Raw genomic sequence first — 17,712 nt, 5'->3', positions numbered from 1 at the left:
CTAACCTAAAGGCAATTTAGCATGGCCAATCCACCTAAGCTGCTCATCTTTGGACTGTGGGAGGAAATCAGAGCACCCAGAGGAAACCCACACAGACATTTTTTTTTTTATAAATTTAGATTACCCAATTATTTTTTCCAATTAAGGGGCAATTTAGCGTGGCCAATCCACCTACTCTGCACATTTTTGGATTGTGGGGGCGAAACCCACGCAGACACGGGGAGAATGTGCAAACTCCACACGGACAGTGACCCAGAGCCGGGATCGAACCTGGGACCTCAGCGCCGTGAGGCGGTTGTGCTAACCACTAGGCCACCGTGCTGCCCACACAGACATGGGGAGAATGTGCAGACTCCGCACAGACAGTGACCCAAGCCGGGAATCGAACCTGGGACCCTGGAGCTGTGAAGCAACTGTGCTAACCACTGTGCTACCGTGCCCTCCCCCCGGGGGGCAGTTCCCAGTTACTCTGTCTCTCAAAGAATATTGCTGCTCACAACCTCCTTACATGTTTATATGTTGCCGACACTCCAGTCAAAGTTTATCAATCACTGAGATGCTTCCCTCAGTTTGTTCACATTTCAACAATCAAGCTAAAAATAATCAGCTCAATAAAACATGATGAAATAGGTGCTTTTGTTCATTAAGCATGAAAGCAAAATCAATTAAACAACTGTAACCTTGTCCTTTAAAAGATGGAAACAATTAATTTCATATTTATTGACCTAGAATTTAGACAGATGTCTCATTTTCTAATAGCTAATAATTGAAAAGGGGTTGTTGACACTTCAGTCAGTGGAAAAACCTGGTATGAAATAGTGTAAGCAGCGTCCCAAAAGCACTAAAACGTAAAAATACGCGACTGAATCAAATTGTAAATGTGGTATTATGGCACTAAATCAATTTTAAACTAACGCAAGTTAACATGCTATATTGTGAAACATACCAGTTAGAAAAATGCTGCTTCCCTTGCATGCAAAATGGAAGCACATTCTCCAGAATCGTAAACATGTCTCCACAGCAACAGCAATATCTTCATATTAGCCAATAAAATCAATGTTAAACCAAGAATAAATTCAGAATATAAGCACCGCCTTCCGTAAGTACACTAACATTAAACATAGAAGTATTAGACCAAAATCTGCAACGTTGATTTCTGTGACAACTTCCAAATCTATGATGAATGAGAAAATGGGACTCAGTATAGGAAGTGGAAAATGTAAATGCTCTCAAAAAGGAAAATGGGTACGTGCTAAGAGACTCAACATCTCACTGGCAGACAACTAATGACATTGCTTCAAAGGGGTGATGTCATAACTCTCATGTGCCGATGAGCCTCGCACTTTACCTATTGAGGCCTGAAAAAGTTGACCTTTCTGGATAACGTTCAGTCAGGTAATCTAGATTTAATAATAATAATGGCTTATTGTCACAAGTTCAATGAAGTTACTGTGAAAAGCCCCATGTTGCCACATTCCAGCTCCTGTTCAGGGAGGCTGATACAGGAATTGAACCCACGCTGCTGGCCTTGTTCTGCATTACACACTAGCTGTCTAGCCCACTGAGCTAAACCAACTCTTAAATAGATCCTTGGATGACAAAGGGGGTAAAGATTATGATGAAACAAAAAAGATGCATGCTTCAAGTGAAAACCAGGTCAAATACAATAGGTTGACTGGGGAATGGAAGAGAAAAATATCACTGGCAAAGTGAGAGAGACTATGAGAATAGAATGGTAGTCCACATAAATAGGAAAACTCTTCTACTGGCAAATAAACAGTAAACAGATAGTATGAGATGCAGAGGGACCTATTAGGGACAAAGAGACTGATATATGCTTCGAGGTAGACAACTCAATTAGCTATTTTCATTGATGTTTACTAAGGAAGAGGAAACTGACAGAATATGGTAGAAACAGAGATAGTGGGAGCAATGGGTAGTGTGAAAATTGAATGGGAGAAGGTCCTGGAAATGCTTGCTGCACTTGTACATAAGTCATCAGGTTCGGATGACAATTGCATCCCAAGCCGCTAAAGGAAATGGTGGGAATGGAGATGGTGGAAGGGTTTGCATTAATCTTTCAAGCTTCCCCAGATATGCGGCGGTACCAGAGGATTAGAGAGTAGTAGATGTGACACCATTATTCAAGAAAAGATGCAAGGACAGTCCTCGCAACTACAGGTTAGTTTGTCCAACAATTTGACCAGAAAGCTTGTTTCCACTATAATTTAGAAGATGAAGAAGTGGTTTGATTGAAGTGTATAAGATCCTGAATGGTCTTGGCAAGGTGGACTTGGAAAGGATGTTTCCTCTTGTGGTGAGTCCAGAACTCATGGGCACGGTTTTAAAATTAGGTGTCCTTTTCGGACAGAGATGAGGAAGCAAATGTTCCCTCTGAGTGTTATATGACTTTGGAACTTTCTGCTTCAGAAGGTGGTGGAAGTGGAGTCACTGAATATTTTGAAGGTAAAGATGGATAGATTTTTGTTCGGCATGGGAATCAAAGGTTAACTGGGTAGATGGGGCTACGGAACTCGAATGACAAATAGACCAGCTACAATCTCATTGAATGGCGCAGCAGATTTGAGATGCTGAATGGCCTACTCCTGCTCTTATTCCATCAGTTCATATGGTCTATAGTTTTAGAATCCTTAATCGGTGAAAAAAAATCAACAGTCATTTGGAGAGGTTGCAGTTAACTAAAGGAAAACCAGCACAAAGTTGTAAAAGGCAGATTGTGCTTGACTTATCTATACAAATTTTTTGATGAAGTAAAATAGAAAGTTGTTGAAGGGAATATTGTAAATGTTGCTGAAGAGAAAATGCTGGAAAATCTCAGCTGGTCTGGCAGCATCTGTAGGGAGAGAACAGAGCTAATGTTTCAAGTCCCGATGACCCTTTGTCAAAGCTTGATCTACAAGATGTCTCAAGCTTTGACAAAGGGTCATCTGGACTTGATACGTTAGCTCTTTTCACTCCTTGCAGATGCTGCCAGACTTGCTGAGATTTTCCAGCTTTTTGTCTTTGGTTTCAGATTCCAGCATCTGCAGTAATTTGCTTTTATATTGTAGGTGTTGCTTATATGAATCTTAAGAAAGTGTTTAACAAAGTACCACTATTTAGATCTGATTAACAAAATTGAGGCTTATGGACCAGGAGGGGCACTGTGCAGTTGAACAAAAATGTGGCTTAAAGACAGAAAGCAGTGAGTCATGGCAGATGGTTAGTTTTTTTAAAACTGGAATGTGGTGGAGCTTTGTGTTCCCAAGGTCTGTGCTCGGACCATTGCTTTTTTGTTTGCTGTATACATTACTTGGATGTTGGAAAACAAAGTAAAATCTCAAAATTTACCAATGATCCTAAACTCGGAGGAGTGACAAATGTGAAGATGATACAAATTGTATGAAAAAGGTCACAGATAAGATAGCAGAATGGATAGACAGGTGGCAGATGGAATTTAACAGGTAAGTGTGAGGTGATATATTTTGGCAGAAGGGATGGGGAAAGGCAATATAGACTTTAAAGGCACCATTTCAAAAATGTGCAGGAACAAAGGAAGCTGGGGTACCGTCAATCTTTGAAGATGGGAGTATATATTGAGAAAGTGGAGCAAAGTATAAGTCATATAGAGGCATTGGGTACAAAAGGAGGGAAGATATGCCTAACCCCTTTAAAGCACTGGTTGGGCCCCAACTATAGAATTGCATCCAGTTCTAGTCACCACACTTTGGAACAATGTGATGATCCTTGAGAGGGCGCAAAGGAGATTAACCAGGATAGTTTCAGGGATGGTGCTGGGAGTTTATGTTACACAAGGTTAGGTTGAGAAAGTTGAGATTTTTCTCCTTGGAGCAAAAGAGATTAAAGGGAGATTTGACAAAGGTACATAAGGTGATGACAGACTTAGATAAGGCAGGCAAGGAAACATTTCACATTAGCTGAATGTATGACTAAGGGACAAAAATTTAAGATTTGGGCAAGAGCTGCAGGGGAAATATAAGAGAAAGCTTTTTTACGCAGAAAATGGGAATGACCTGGAACTCACTTCCCACAGGGGTGTGGTTGATGATAATGATTTCAATGGACACCTGATGAAATAATCTTACTGTGTTTTGGGGATCGAACGAGGGAAAGGAACTGACTGGATTACTCTGTGGAAATCTGACATGGACTCAATGGATTGAATGAACCTCCTTCTGTGTCATAAATGACTCTGTCACAAAATAAATATAGTGATGACCATATTGCTGTCTGTGAGAGTTTGCTGTACACAAAATTAGCTGCTGTGTTTTCGATTTTACAACACTTCAAACAGCACTTAATCAACTATAAAGTCCTTTGAGACATCCTGTAGTCATGAAAAGTGTTACGGATAGGAAAGGATTTTTTTCTTATTTCCTCATCCCTCTGCTAGCCGCAACATAATGTACTTCTGAGGAGCATTTTAAATCTTTTGTGTGTTGTGACTTTAAAGAGTAGAAATGAAGAGACGTTCTGATAAGTTTTTTTTAAAAATCAAGGGTAAAAATAAATGTTTAAGTCCGACAGGTTTGTTTCAAATCACTAGCTTTCGGAGCACTACTCCTTCCTCAGGTCAACTCTTCATTCACCTGAGGAAGGAGCAGTGCTCCGAAAGCTAGTGATTTGAAACAAACCTGTTGGACTTTAATCTGGTGTTGTGAGACTTCTTACTGTGCTCACCCCAATTCAATGCCGGCATCTCCACATCATTATTAATAGAAACCAAGAAATTAATCACGTGTCCTTTATCAGTCCTTTGCAGGTCTGAAAATAAATTAAAGTTAGATGTTTCTGGGTTTTATTCTGGAGAGAAGAATAGTGCAGATAGAAACAAATTTGCCCCTCTCCTTACTGCTTGCATTGACTGCATTTTTAGACATGGTTCCTTTCTTCTTGCCGGGAAGACGTTGATCCCTCAGTGCTGAATGGTCCAAGCCTGACTTGCTCTGGCTTCTTCTTGGAATAATAAGATTTGCTGTCTCAAGCCATGAGACCACAGAATCAATACTTCCATTGTCCACACAAATGATTCGACACACAATGGGGAATGAATGGTAGCCATTCACACCTGCTTGTGATGAAAATGGTTTTCCCACAGCTTTCTTTGTTAGTCTTCGAGTTTGCCGACACCAAGTCTGGGGTGACCACTGTATTTGAGTTTCTGTATATATCCAGATAATAGGAACTATAAGTTCCACAAGTGATTTTGCATCTTGAATGTCTTTTCAAGGGAGGGTCCTGCGCATGGACCTTTACGTTTTATGGCTTTTCAAAGACATCAGTTAACTCCTGTTAGTACAGCGATCACAAAAAATCACCTGACGACCTGGATTCCCTATTGGGTCTTAGGAAATTGTCCATATTCCATTCTGCTTTTTAAAAAGCCCTTCATTTTCAGGCATTAATGGGATATGATGTGAGCATGACAAAAGCACTATATAAATTCAATTCTTTCTTCTCTTTTCCATAGAAAATAATGGACCTGTGCAGTAGTCCCCTGTTTGTTGAGTGGCAATATGGAGGTGCTGATGCATATGAGTGGACAGGAAGTTTTGTTCTGTTTGGCGAATTCATGGCAACAGAACTGCATGCCTATTAGGAGTTAATTCATTCCGTAGATATGTCCGGCAGGATCTCGCAACAGATTCTGCACGAAAAAGGCTTCTTTCAGGATGCTGCCAAGATAAGATCATCCAATATTAATATCCATCAGGCTAACCACCCAAGAATGCTTGTCACACATTTTCATATCAACCCAATCTTCATTTATTGTTGACTCATACCAATCACAGATACATTAAGCTCCTTCTTTGTTTTGTACACCCATACAGGGATAGGAAGTATTGAGGAAGCAGGGGAGGCTGCAGAAGGACTTGGACAGGCTAGGAGAGTGGGCAAGGAAATGGCAGCTGGAATACAATGTGGGAAAATGTGAGTTGATGCATTTTGGAAAGAGGAATCGGAGCTATCTTTGGAAAAAACAGTTAAGATCTGTCAGGCTCTCAAGCTAGCAGCACAGCATTCTAAAATGTTTCTCAGTAATGGTGGTGTCTTCTTGGAGGAGAAAACTCCAGTTGCCACCCTTTTTCCAAAAAGGTGGGAAACTTCCAAAACAGGCGGGAAAGTTCCTGCACATCAACAAATAGATTAAAGATCAGGACAAAGTATTTCTGTGTAAAAGATGTGGTCAAAGACACAAATTAAGGCAGTGTCCAGTGTTTGGCAAGTTTTGTTCCAGATGCGAAGGAAAAAATCACTTTGCTCAGAATTGTTACTCTAAACTCAACCCCAGATCAGTCAGCAGAGTGGAAGACAGATTCCAGTGATAAAACATAATTGTTTGTTGGAGTAATACAGAGAAGAAGAATATTTTGTAGACACCAAAAAATTCTCCAGCACTTAAAAAAATGCAAACTTAATGCGGTTGATGAGGGCAAATGGCTGTTACCACTTGAAGTGAACGGTACAGTGGTCCAAAGCCAATTTAATCAGCCAATTAGAAGAAATCACAAAATATTTCTGAGACATTATAATGGCTCAAGCATTAAATGTTATGGTGCTTGCGACCTGAGTGTGGTGGTGAAGAACACAGTTTATTCCGCCCCATTCTGTACTGTTTCCAAGGGCTTGGATTCATTATTAGGTGGGCAGTCCTGTGAAGAATTTGGTCCAATACAGTTGGTATATAGCATCCACAAAGGATTGGATCACCACTCCAACGAATCTAAGAACATTGTCAGCAAATTCAGTAATGTGTTCATTAATTTTAGTGCACTACCATTTGTCAACGAGATACAATTTAAAGAAGATACATTATCTAAAGCAACGATACAAACTATTGTATTGCTGACGATGTAGATCTGCATGTCAATCTCATTTCTACACTACCACCTGTATCAGATATAAAACCACAAGTTATCAAGAAGATAGAATTGTGTTGTTCCTCGTGTCTTAATAAAGCTCGTAGTCTCAAAGTTGGAGAAGATACTTTATTGTGAATTTGTTCTGTCTTCAGAGCTAAACTTATGGCTACCTCAAATGCTGCCTGCCTGTGTCTGTGTCCTGCTACGAGTTCTGCCTTCCGTGAAGTGTGTCCTCACTTCCTGTCCCTGTGTATTTATAGCTCTCCCATGCTCCCTCTAGTGCTTGCTCAGTTGTATTGCATCTACTCAGATCTACAATCACCACATCCCCCTTTTTTTCTTTACATATTTTCTGTACATCATTAAAGAAAATTGTACAAAACAGTTATTTATGATATGTGTATCTATAGAAGTGATGGCGCTATTGCATATTTTACAAAGCCAATTTATATTTATGAGTCCACTCTTAATAAAAACATTTATGAGTCCAAACTTGATGAATTTGTTCACTGTGTTTTTTCTTTTGTTGTTGTTGACGTGGTGATATTGATATTGCAACTCTGTTGTGAATGTTGTCGGTGTTCTTGTTATTTTAAGTAACCAATACATCATCCCATGGTGTTTGCATGGTCGAACCACTGATGTTGACTGACATGGACTTTTTTCTGTGCTTGTGGTATCGATTTAGTATGTCATCTGCCTTGAAAGCTGGTGTGCTTGCTTGTTCTGGAGCAGATGTGGGTTTGTGCGATTCGTTGTCATCCCACGGAATGTTTGTAGTCTTGTCATTGTTTTGCAGTGTGCTGTGGCATTGCCCTTCATGTGCAGAGTTGTACCATTTTGTACAAGTCGTTGTTTCATTGCTGTTGTTTCTGTCATTCCTGTTTTTGTTGTTTTCGTTGCCGTTCTTGTTGCTGTTTTTGTCGTTTCTGTCTTTGTTGTTGTCGCTATCTTTGTTATGCTTCTTGTTGGTTTTGTTGTTCTTCTTGTAGATTTTGTCGTTGTGCTTGTAGTTTTTGTTGGTTCTGTTATTGTTCTTGTTTCTGCAGTGCTTCTTGCGATTTTTGTTGTCCTTATCGCGCTTCATGTTGCTTTTGTTCTTGCTGTTGTTGTTCTCGTTTCTGCTGTGATTCTTGTGGCTTTTGGTTTTCTTGTTATGCTCAATGAGTGTCCCGTGTGGATAATTTGAGTCATTGTCACAGTTATTGATGCGAGTGTCCTTTGTGGAATCTGTTACATTGAACGTTTCGTCTCGAGAATTGTGAGAATGATCTGTTGTTGCATTGATGCTGATGACATCAGTCATTTGTGGTGGATTTGATTCGTCATCTTTGCTTTCTTGGTGCTCCTCTTCTGGAGTCAAATTCTTCACGATTTCATTTGACGCGGTCTCTCTGGACTCTTGGTGCTCCTCTTCTGGAGTCAAAATCTTCATGATTTCAATTGACGTGGTCTCTCTGGACTCTTGGGTGGCCCTACTCTGTGCTTCTGTACAGACAAGCTGAGAACTGTCAGTCTCGCTGTGATCCTGTACCTCCTGTATGTCGAGTGTGATCACCTTGTCACTGTTTTCGCATGCAGTGGGTAGATGTACATTGTCTTCTTCTTGATTATGTGAGCTTGGTAGACTTTCATAGTCTGCTTGCGGTTGCTCAGATACGGCGGGTTGACCTTCATGGTCTTGTTCATGCATGGTGTTCACCAGGGAGTATTTCCTTGCTTCCCTTTTGGAGTCTTTCATCACTCGCACTGTGGAGCCTGTCATCGCTCTCTCTGTGGAGTCTTTCTGTGCTCTCCGTGTGGCGTCGTCTTCGTCTTGGGTATTGCTGTCATCCAATGTATCGTCGATCTGCCATGGCACCATGGTGTTGGATTCATCTACCACGAGTAGATTCGTGTTGAGCTTTGCGACCGTGTCGCTGATGCTGTGATCAGCATATCCGAATAACTCAGCCATGTCTGAGTAGTATTGTTCGAAAAACAAATCATCTTATTTTGTTTCGGATTTCTTTTTGTTCTCTTCACTTTAGGTGGTGCAGACTGCTTTTTCCAGGGTGTTGTGAGAGTTATTTTCAACTGCTGGTTTAAGTTCAGGCGTTTTTCTGTGTTCTGAAGCAAGAAAATTTGGTTTTACAGTTTAAGTATTTTGTTTTCAATTTTCGGGCATTTCCCTTTTAAGTAGGCGTGGTCCGGATGCTCAGACATCATGACGCTTGTGACGCCATGCATAGGAATCAATTGCGCATGCGCAAATCGGCCTTCCTTTACTGTGCGGTTTTGTGTCCACTGCGCATGCGCGGCATGCGCATGCGCATAACGATCCGCGACCAAAATGTTTTGAGACTGCACATGCGTGGCTTGCGCATGCGCACAACGATCAGCAACAAGAACTTCTTTAAACTGCGCATGCATGGCTTGCGCATGTGCAGAACGCAAAACGGGTAATTGTAGCTGCGCATGCGCGGCTTCTGTTTCCTGCGCATGCACAGACGCAGTTTTTAGTTCTTTGTCTCCCCGAGACTGTAAAATGTGCTCCGATGCCATTTTATCGTGGATTTCAGCGTTTTTTCTTTCTGACAGTTGTAAGTTACCTTTTCCTTTCGATTTGTACTGGATTTCAGTGTTTTGGCTTTGTGAAAAATTCAAGGTTTTTCTTCTTTTTGATCTGTACTTTTCACTCGCGATTTCTTGTTCTTTTAGTGATTGTTTGAGTTTTGCATCACTCATTCTCTGTGCAGTTTGGCCTCTGAGCATACCGTGCTGTTCAAATTCCTTACAGTACTCTTCAAATTTGTTTAGTATTGTTTGTAAGTTGTTACTGTTTTCATCTTTTGAGTATTTAAATCCATTATATACTTTCCTAGCTTCATGTCCTGCGATGAGCATTGCTATTTAAATTTTGTCTGAGGCTGCTGCTGCATCATTAGCTATGATATAAAAATCGAACATTTGTTTAAATATTTTCCAGACATTTCTTACATTGCTGGTCATGTCCAGCTGAGGTGGGGTTCCAAGCCACATCCTCGAATAAGCGATGTCTTCCCAAGTCGAATGTCCAGTAGGAGATTTCCATGCCATTTTGTTCTTTCTGTGTCTGCAGCTGAGTTGTCCTGTAGTAAACGCTTGAAGCCACTGCTGGTACCATGTGTTGTTCCTCATGTCTTAATAAAGCTCGTAGTTTCAAAGTTGGAGAAGATGCTTTATTGTGAATTTGTTCTGTCTTCAGACCTTAACTTTTGGCTACCTCAAATGCTGCCTGCCTGTGTGTCTGTGTCCTGCTACGAGTTCTGCCTTCCGTGAAGTGTGTCCTCACTTCCCGTCCCTGTGTATTTATAGCTCTCCCATGCTCCCTCTGGTGCTTGCTCAGTTGTATTGCATCTACTCAGATCTACAATCACCACAAGAATAACCTACCAATGGGGTAAATTCCATGGTATGTGTGAAACAAAAAAGTGGTGATGCTCGTATAGGCATGGATCCCAAAGATCTTAACAAAAAAAGTGTACATATTGTAAAACAATCATAACAGAAAGCAATGGATAGCCAATCTCATCAATATCTCACAAAATCATGTTACAAAACATTACCATTGGGCAGCAGAGTGACTCATGAATAGAAGGTTAGGTACCACACTTCCATACTTGGAAAGGAAGGAGGAGAATGCAGTGGTACTGCAGGAAATGCAAAACATTAAAGTAAAACAAAAGCAGTTCTATGATAGAGTGTCTGGAACTTTACCACCTCTGAGTAGAGATGACATTATGAGGATAGAAGATTGAGGCACTTGGTCGAGAAAAACCATTGTACTTGAAGAAGTATCACCTCGTTCCGACAATGTATAGAGAGACGAAGGGTTGGTTTTAAGAAGAAATCGTCATGAATGGGTTGGTTTTAAGAATAAATCATCGTGCACTGTTGAAAACCAGAGAAGATTTTCACAACAATGTGATGGATAACATATCTTTTATCTTCTCTTGCAGGCTTGAAGATCCTCCGAGTCCCTTGGAGACCTTGTGACCCGACCCGACCTGACCTCCGTGACCTGGAAGAAGATCGGACCCAAACCGGAAGTGAAGCCCCGACCTCGATTTGGAGCCGACCCGGGCTTCGGAGCTCCAAACCCGGCCTAACAACCGACGCCAGCCCCCGGATCGCCCGGCCTTTTCCCCCGAGCTCCGGACCCGACCCCCGACAGCAAGACACGGCTCAACGCGACCCCGAGAGACCCGCCCAGCGACCTGACCCGGAGAGGCCCGCCCAGCAACCCGACCTACCTGGTGATGGAAGAAAGAAAAATCCACATGGAGGCCCCACCGTGCCGACTTCAAGATCCGACCCCAGGAGCGCCCAGGAAGGGAACAGACCATGGGACCTAGCCCAATCTGCCCCAGGAAGCCCCTGCCCACGACCCAGGACCCCAGAAACAACGGAGACCGCGCGCGAGGACCCGAACGTGCTGCAAGGTATTCCCGCGCCCGCAGAATGCCGGGACCCATCCGGATCGCTAACTCACCCCCCCCCAGCAACCCCACTACCTCAACCAGCGCCCGGGGCCCTGCCAGACGCGACCCCGGAAATGTAAACAGCGCCCTGGACCTCGCTAGTGCCCTGGACCCCGCCAGCGCCCTGGACCCTGCCAGACGCAACCACCTACCTTCCACAAGGGCAGACGTCTCCCATCGGATCCCAGGATTATCCAGCAGCAGCCGCCGACCGAGAAAGCAAGGGAAATGCAGCGGTCTGCAGGTTAGACTGAAGGAACGCGGTTTCAAGACCCCTCTCCCCAGCATACTCCTGGCAAACGTCCAAGCGATTGAAAACAAGCTGGATGAACTTAACGCCAGACTTACCTCTCAGAGGGAAGTAAGAGACTGCTGTGTGCTCTGTTTCACAGAGACATGGCTCACCCCCGCCTCACCGGACTGTGCCATACAACCTGAAGGCTTCTCTATTCACCGGGTGGACCACACGGCATCTTCAGGCAAAGCGAAGGGTGGAGGGGTTTGCCTCCTCATCAACTCCTCCTGGTGCTTGGATGTGGTGACCCTGGCGACCTACTGCTCCCCAGACCTGGAATACCTGACCGTAAAGTGCCGCCCATACTACCTTCCACGTGAGTTCACTTCAGCCATTATCACAGCGGTCTACATCCCACCCCAGGCAGAAGTGAGGAAGGCGCTGGATGAACTGTACACAGTCATAAACAACTATGAAACAGAACACCCGGAGGCCCTGTTCATTGTGGCCGGAGACTTCAACAAAGCCAACCTCAAGAGTGTACTGCCAAAATTCCACCAGCACATCTCCTGTACCACCCGGGGCGACAACACTCTTGACCACTGCTACTCAAAAATCAAGGGCACCTACCGTTCCATCCCCCGACCGCACTTTGGGAAATCAAACCATAAGACTGTGCTCCTTCTCCCGGCTTACAAACAGAAACTCAAGCGGGAGAATCCAGCTAAGAAGGTTGTGCAGTGCTGGTCCGAGGAGACAGAAGAGCTCTTACGTGACTGCTTGGAGACAGTGGACTGGTCCATATTTAAGAACTCAGCGACTAACTTAAATGAGTATGTCACCACCGTCACAGACTTCATCAGCAAATGTGTGGACGACTGCGTGCCAGAGAAAGCAGTACGTACGTTCCCCAACCGGAAACCATGGCTCAACCGCGAGATTGACTCCCTTCTGAAGGATAGATCTGAGGCGTTCAAAGCAGACGACCCTGTCCTATACAAGAAATCCAGGTACGACCTCCGCAAAGCCATCCGAGATGCCAAGAGAGAATATCAAACTAAACTAGAGTCACAGACAGACTCTCGGCAGTTGTGCGAAGGACTAAGCAACATAACGGGCTACAAAGTGAAGCCGAGCAGTATCTCTGGCAGCAGTACACCCCTCCCCGATGAACTTAATGCATTCTATGCTCGGTTTGAGCAGGTAACCAACAATCCGCTATCGAGTGCCCCAGCAACCCATAATTCACCCATACCCACCATCACAGTTTCCGAAGTCAGATCGGCCTTCTTGAAAGTGAATCCACGGAAGGCGATGGGCCCGGACGGGATCCCTGGTCGTGCACTCAGAGCTTGCGCGGACCAGCTGGCAGAGGTTTTCACAGACATCTTTAACCTATCCCTACTCCACTCCGAGGTCCCCACCTGCTTCAAGAAGACCACCATCATACCGGTACCAAAGAAGAACTAGGCAACGTGCCTCAATGACTACCGCCCGGTGGCCCTGAAGTCAGTTGTAATGAAGTGCTTCGAGAGGCTGATCATGAAGCGCATCACCTCCATACTCCCGGAACGCCTTGACCCACTTCAATTTGCATACCGTCGCAACCGGTCCACATCAGACGCCATTTCCCTGGCCCTACACTCATCCCTAGAGCATCTGGAAAACAAGGACTCCTACATCAGACTCCTATTTATTGACTACAGCTCCGCCTTCAACACCATAATCCCAGCCAAGCTCATATCAAAGTCTCCAAAACCTAGGACTTGGCTCTCCACTCTGCAACTGGATCCTTGACTTTCTGACCAACAGACCACAGTCAGTAAGAATGAACACCAACACCTCCTCCACAATAGTCCTCAACACCGGTGCCCCGCAAGGCTGCTTACTTAGCCCCCTACTCTACTCCCTGTACACAAACGACTGCATGGCAAAACTTGGTTCCAACTCCATCTACAAGTTTGCTGACGATACGACCATAGTGGGCCGGATCTTGAATAACGACGAGTCCGAATACAGGAGGGAGCTAGAGAACCTAGTGGAGTGGTGCAGCGACAACAATCTCTCCCTTAATGCCAGCAAAACTAAAGAGCTGGTCATCGACTTCAGGAAGCAAAGTACTGTACACACCCCTGTCAGCATCAACGGAGCCGAGGTAGAGATGGTGAGCAGTTTCAAATTCCTAGGGGTGCACATCACCAAAAATCTATCCTGGTCCACTCATGTCGACGCTATCACCAAGAAAGCACAACAGCGCCTTTACTTCCTCAGGAAACTAAGGCAATTTGGCATGTCCACATTAACCCTTACCAACTTTTACAGATGCACTATAGAGAGCATCCTATCGGGCTGCATCACAGCCTGGTATGGCAACTGCTCGGCCCAGGACCGCAAGGAACTTCAGAGAGTCGTGAATACCGCCCAGTCCATCACACGAACCTGCCTCCCATCCATTGATTCCATCTACACCTCCCGCTGCCGGGGGAAAGCAGGCAGCATAATCAAGGATCCCACCCGGCTTACTCACTTTTCCAACTTCTTCCATCGGGCAGGAGATTCAGAAGTCTGAGAACACGCACGAACAGACTCAAAAACAGCTTCTTCCCCACTGTCACCAGACTCCTAAATGACCCTCTTATGGACTGACCTCATTAACACTACACCCATGTCTGCTTCATCCGATGCCAATGCTTATGTAGTGCATTGTATATATTGTGTTGCCCTATTATGTATTCTCATGTATTTTCTTGAATTCTGTTCAATTCCCTTTTCTTCCCATGTACTGAATGATCTGTTGAGCTGCTTGCAGAAAAATACTTTTCACTGTACCTCGGTACACGTGACAATAAACAAACCCAATCCAATATCTATGTCAGAATCAACGTCAGCTGCAGTGTCACATTGTTCGGCAGTTCCTGAGCATGAGAATGTCATGGAGGACATTGAATCTACAAGTTTTGAGCAGCAAGGTCAAACTTTGAGAAGATCAATCAGAGTCAGAAGAAAAACTGATAGACTCAATTTGTAGATTTGGACTATTTGTACATACTATGCTTGCTGTTCTATATATATATTTGTTGAACCAGTTTTAGACATTTTAAAGAAAAAAAATAATACTGTTAGACTCACAGGCTAATGATATCACATGTAAATAGACTGATAATAACTTATTAATTTCTTCCTTCAAAGGAAAGGGGATGTCATGATATCATGGTTGTGTTGTAATTCACCGACTGACCACTAGGAGTCCCATTAGTATTTCAGTGAACGTCAGATTTGGGTGACCTCAGACTAGCTAGGAAGCTGGGAGAGAGGTTACTTGTGCATGTTAATGCTCTTATTCATCTGTTGTTTTGTATATATGTGACACAGTTAGTGTTAATAAATCATTTATAGCTTTAGCTACACATGTTCTTATATTATAAATCAGGTTATCCGACAAGAACATTACACTCACAGCATATTCTGTCACTTAATTTACTGGTATCTGCAAATTTGGAGTAGCTCATCTTTAAAGACAGCCAATTTGAAAATAGTTTGAAGAGTCAATAAAGACTTAAATACGACTACGAAGATTTCTTCAAACCTACCAAACTGTAACCAACACCCTACAACAGATTCCATATGCACATTTGAAACAGCATGCAGACTATTGGCTACCTCCTTCCATGCTTGGTGTAGGTGGTGACCGTCTACTTATTTCTTCTTAGTTATAAATTGGTAATTAGAAATCCTTTGTCAATTGAACGAGTTGACGTTCCACATTTATGTTACAAGTACAGAGCTTTGTGCACAATAAAGAGAGCAAATTAAAAACTCAGAAAACAGTGTCAAAACGTATATTACATTTTCCAGTCATTCTTTCCAAAATACTTAAGATTTACTCTCGAGACCCATCTCATTGACTCCTAGTCTAATTGATTCTCAAAATAGCAAAATGTTGTTTTCTTTTTCCCTGACACTTTCCTACCTCTTACAATTTGCAACTAAATCTAAGCTAAGTATGACTTTATCCTTGCTTCCTGATTTTCTTCACTTCTCTTTATGGGCGCGATTCTCCAGAAAAGTTTCCAAGTGTTGTAGCGAGCGGGAATTGCCGGGAGTTTCCCGGCGCTCGGCGAGGACAGCAACACTATTCAACGTTAATTGATCACTTAACGAGGCCTCACGGACTTCCCACCCTGAATGCCAGCTCGCCAGCTGATTCGCCGGGACCGTGCTCACTAGCCCCCCACTAACAACACCAAGTAGCACTTGCTCAGCCAACCCCAGCCAGCTCGCAGTAATGGCTCCGAGGAAACTGGCCCCAAGATTTGGGAATGCTGACCTGGGAAGGCTCCTAGACGCAGTGCAGACCAGAAGGGATGTCCTGTTCCCCCGAGGGTCCCGGAGGGTGAGCCACAAGGCAGCCAGTGCTGTGTGAGGCGAGTTGGTGGCAGCAGTCAGCTTGGGCAGTGTGACCAGGAGGAGAGGCCTCCAGTTTCGGAACAAGGTCAATGACCTACACTGGGCACCCAGAATGAGTAGACACCAACGTCCTACCCCCCAACCCGAAGGGAAAACACCCCCAGGTGAACCCCCCAACCTTCCCTCCATCCCCCTCCCCCTTCAGTACTCCCTCCACCCACCCCTTCAACCCACCCTCCATGTTGACTCTCCCTTCACATACCCACTCCCCCACAACTGTGGAAAAAGCTCTCCCAAAAGGGCCCAGACTTGCGGTGCTTGAGAATCTTCACCTCCTTCGAAGAGCGGGCCCTGGAGGTGACTGGTGTGGCCAAGGACAGCACGGTTACCAACGCGAAGGCTGGTGGACACCGCAGAGGTGAGGAACCACCAGGCTCCACCCTGAGAAGCTGCCAAATGTGAGTAGTGAGTGCCTTACTGACTGACCTATCCCTCCCACTAACCACATTTACATTTGCCCACATGTCCTGCAGCCAACGGCACTGGCCCATCTCGGGCAGCCCCCTCCCCTGACTCCGAGGAGACCACCTCGGAGAAGAGCTCTGAGGATGCAATTGTTATAGTCGCGATACAGCTGTCACCCCCACCCTCCACCAGCACAGATACACACACCTCGGTGGTAAATGTTAGTGGTCAGGCTTCTGGGGCACAATCTGGTGAGCACCACACTGCTGCTGATGTATATCAGGTGGAGGTAGGAACCCCCAGGCGAGACAGCAGTCGGAGGTCTGCTGGATCCCTGGACCCAGCTGGATCCCAACCTGATGCTGAGCCTCTGAAACAGAGTTACCCGGAGCTGATGGAGATGATAGGGAGTGGTTAGGGCACTCAAAGCGAAATCCCAGCAGGTCCACAGGCAATTAGAGGAGTTCAAGAGGCTATGAGTGCAGGAGATGGCGCCGGCAATGAGTGACACCGAGGTCAACATTGCTAGGGAGGTGACCACAATGGGAAATCTGGTGCACAACATTGGCACTATGAGTGAAGGTGTCCAAGGCAGCGCAGAGTCAGTGACGGCCATGGCTGAGCATGGACCGGTGACTGGGGGATGTGTCCCAGTCACTGAGGGGCATTGCCGAGGGCGTTAACGTGATGGTGCGGAGTATGGAGAATTACCAGGACTGGCAAGGCCAGATAATGTAGGAGCAGCCAGGGCTCAAACCAGCTACCTTTCCGTCCCAAGGTGAACCTTAGGGCTCTATGGGCACTAACTGGGAGGAGGGGATGCTGGGTGCCAACCCAGACCCGTCCCATAGGGCGGCGACGTTGCCCACCAGCACTCCCGAGTTCGACCTCCTCTGATGCGGCCTCATCTCAGGGTCAGCACAGGGGACAGGGCGGCTCTGCTGGGCATGTGCCATCGCCAAGTGAGCCGGGGTCCTCCGGCCCCAGAGAACACACAGGACGTCCGCCAGGGGCATCGAAGGCTACGGGACGAGGTAAGCAGCTGGCTGCCCCCACCTCATTTGTGCATCCTGGGGAAACACCCAGATGTAGTGGTAGAGCTAGGAGGACCAGGCACGTTGAGCATCACTGAGGGCACTGGGGTAGGGGGGAGGAGTTCGCTCAGGGGTGGGGTTGGGGTGCAGGATGTTGGGGGGCGGGGCACTTGGAAAAATGGGGT

This window comes from Scyliorhinus canicula, chromosome 3, assembly GCF_902713615.1.
Source record: "Scyliorhinus canicula chromosome 3, sScyCan1.1, whole genome shotgun sequence".
NCBI classification, from domain to species: domain Eukaryota; kingdom Metazoa; phylum Chordata; class Chondrichthyes; order Carcharhiniformes; family Scyliorhinidae; genus Scyliorhinus; species Scyliorhinus canicula.
Note: the sequence above shows the minus strand (reverse complement) of the source record.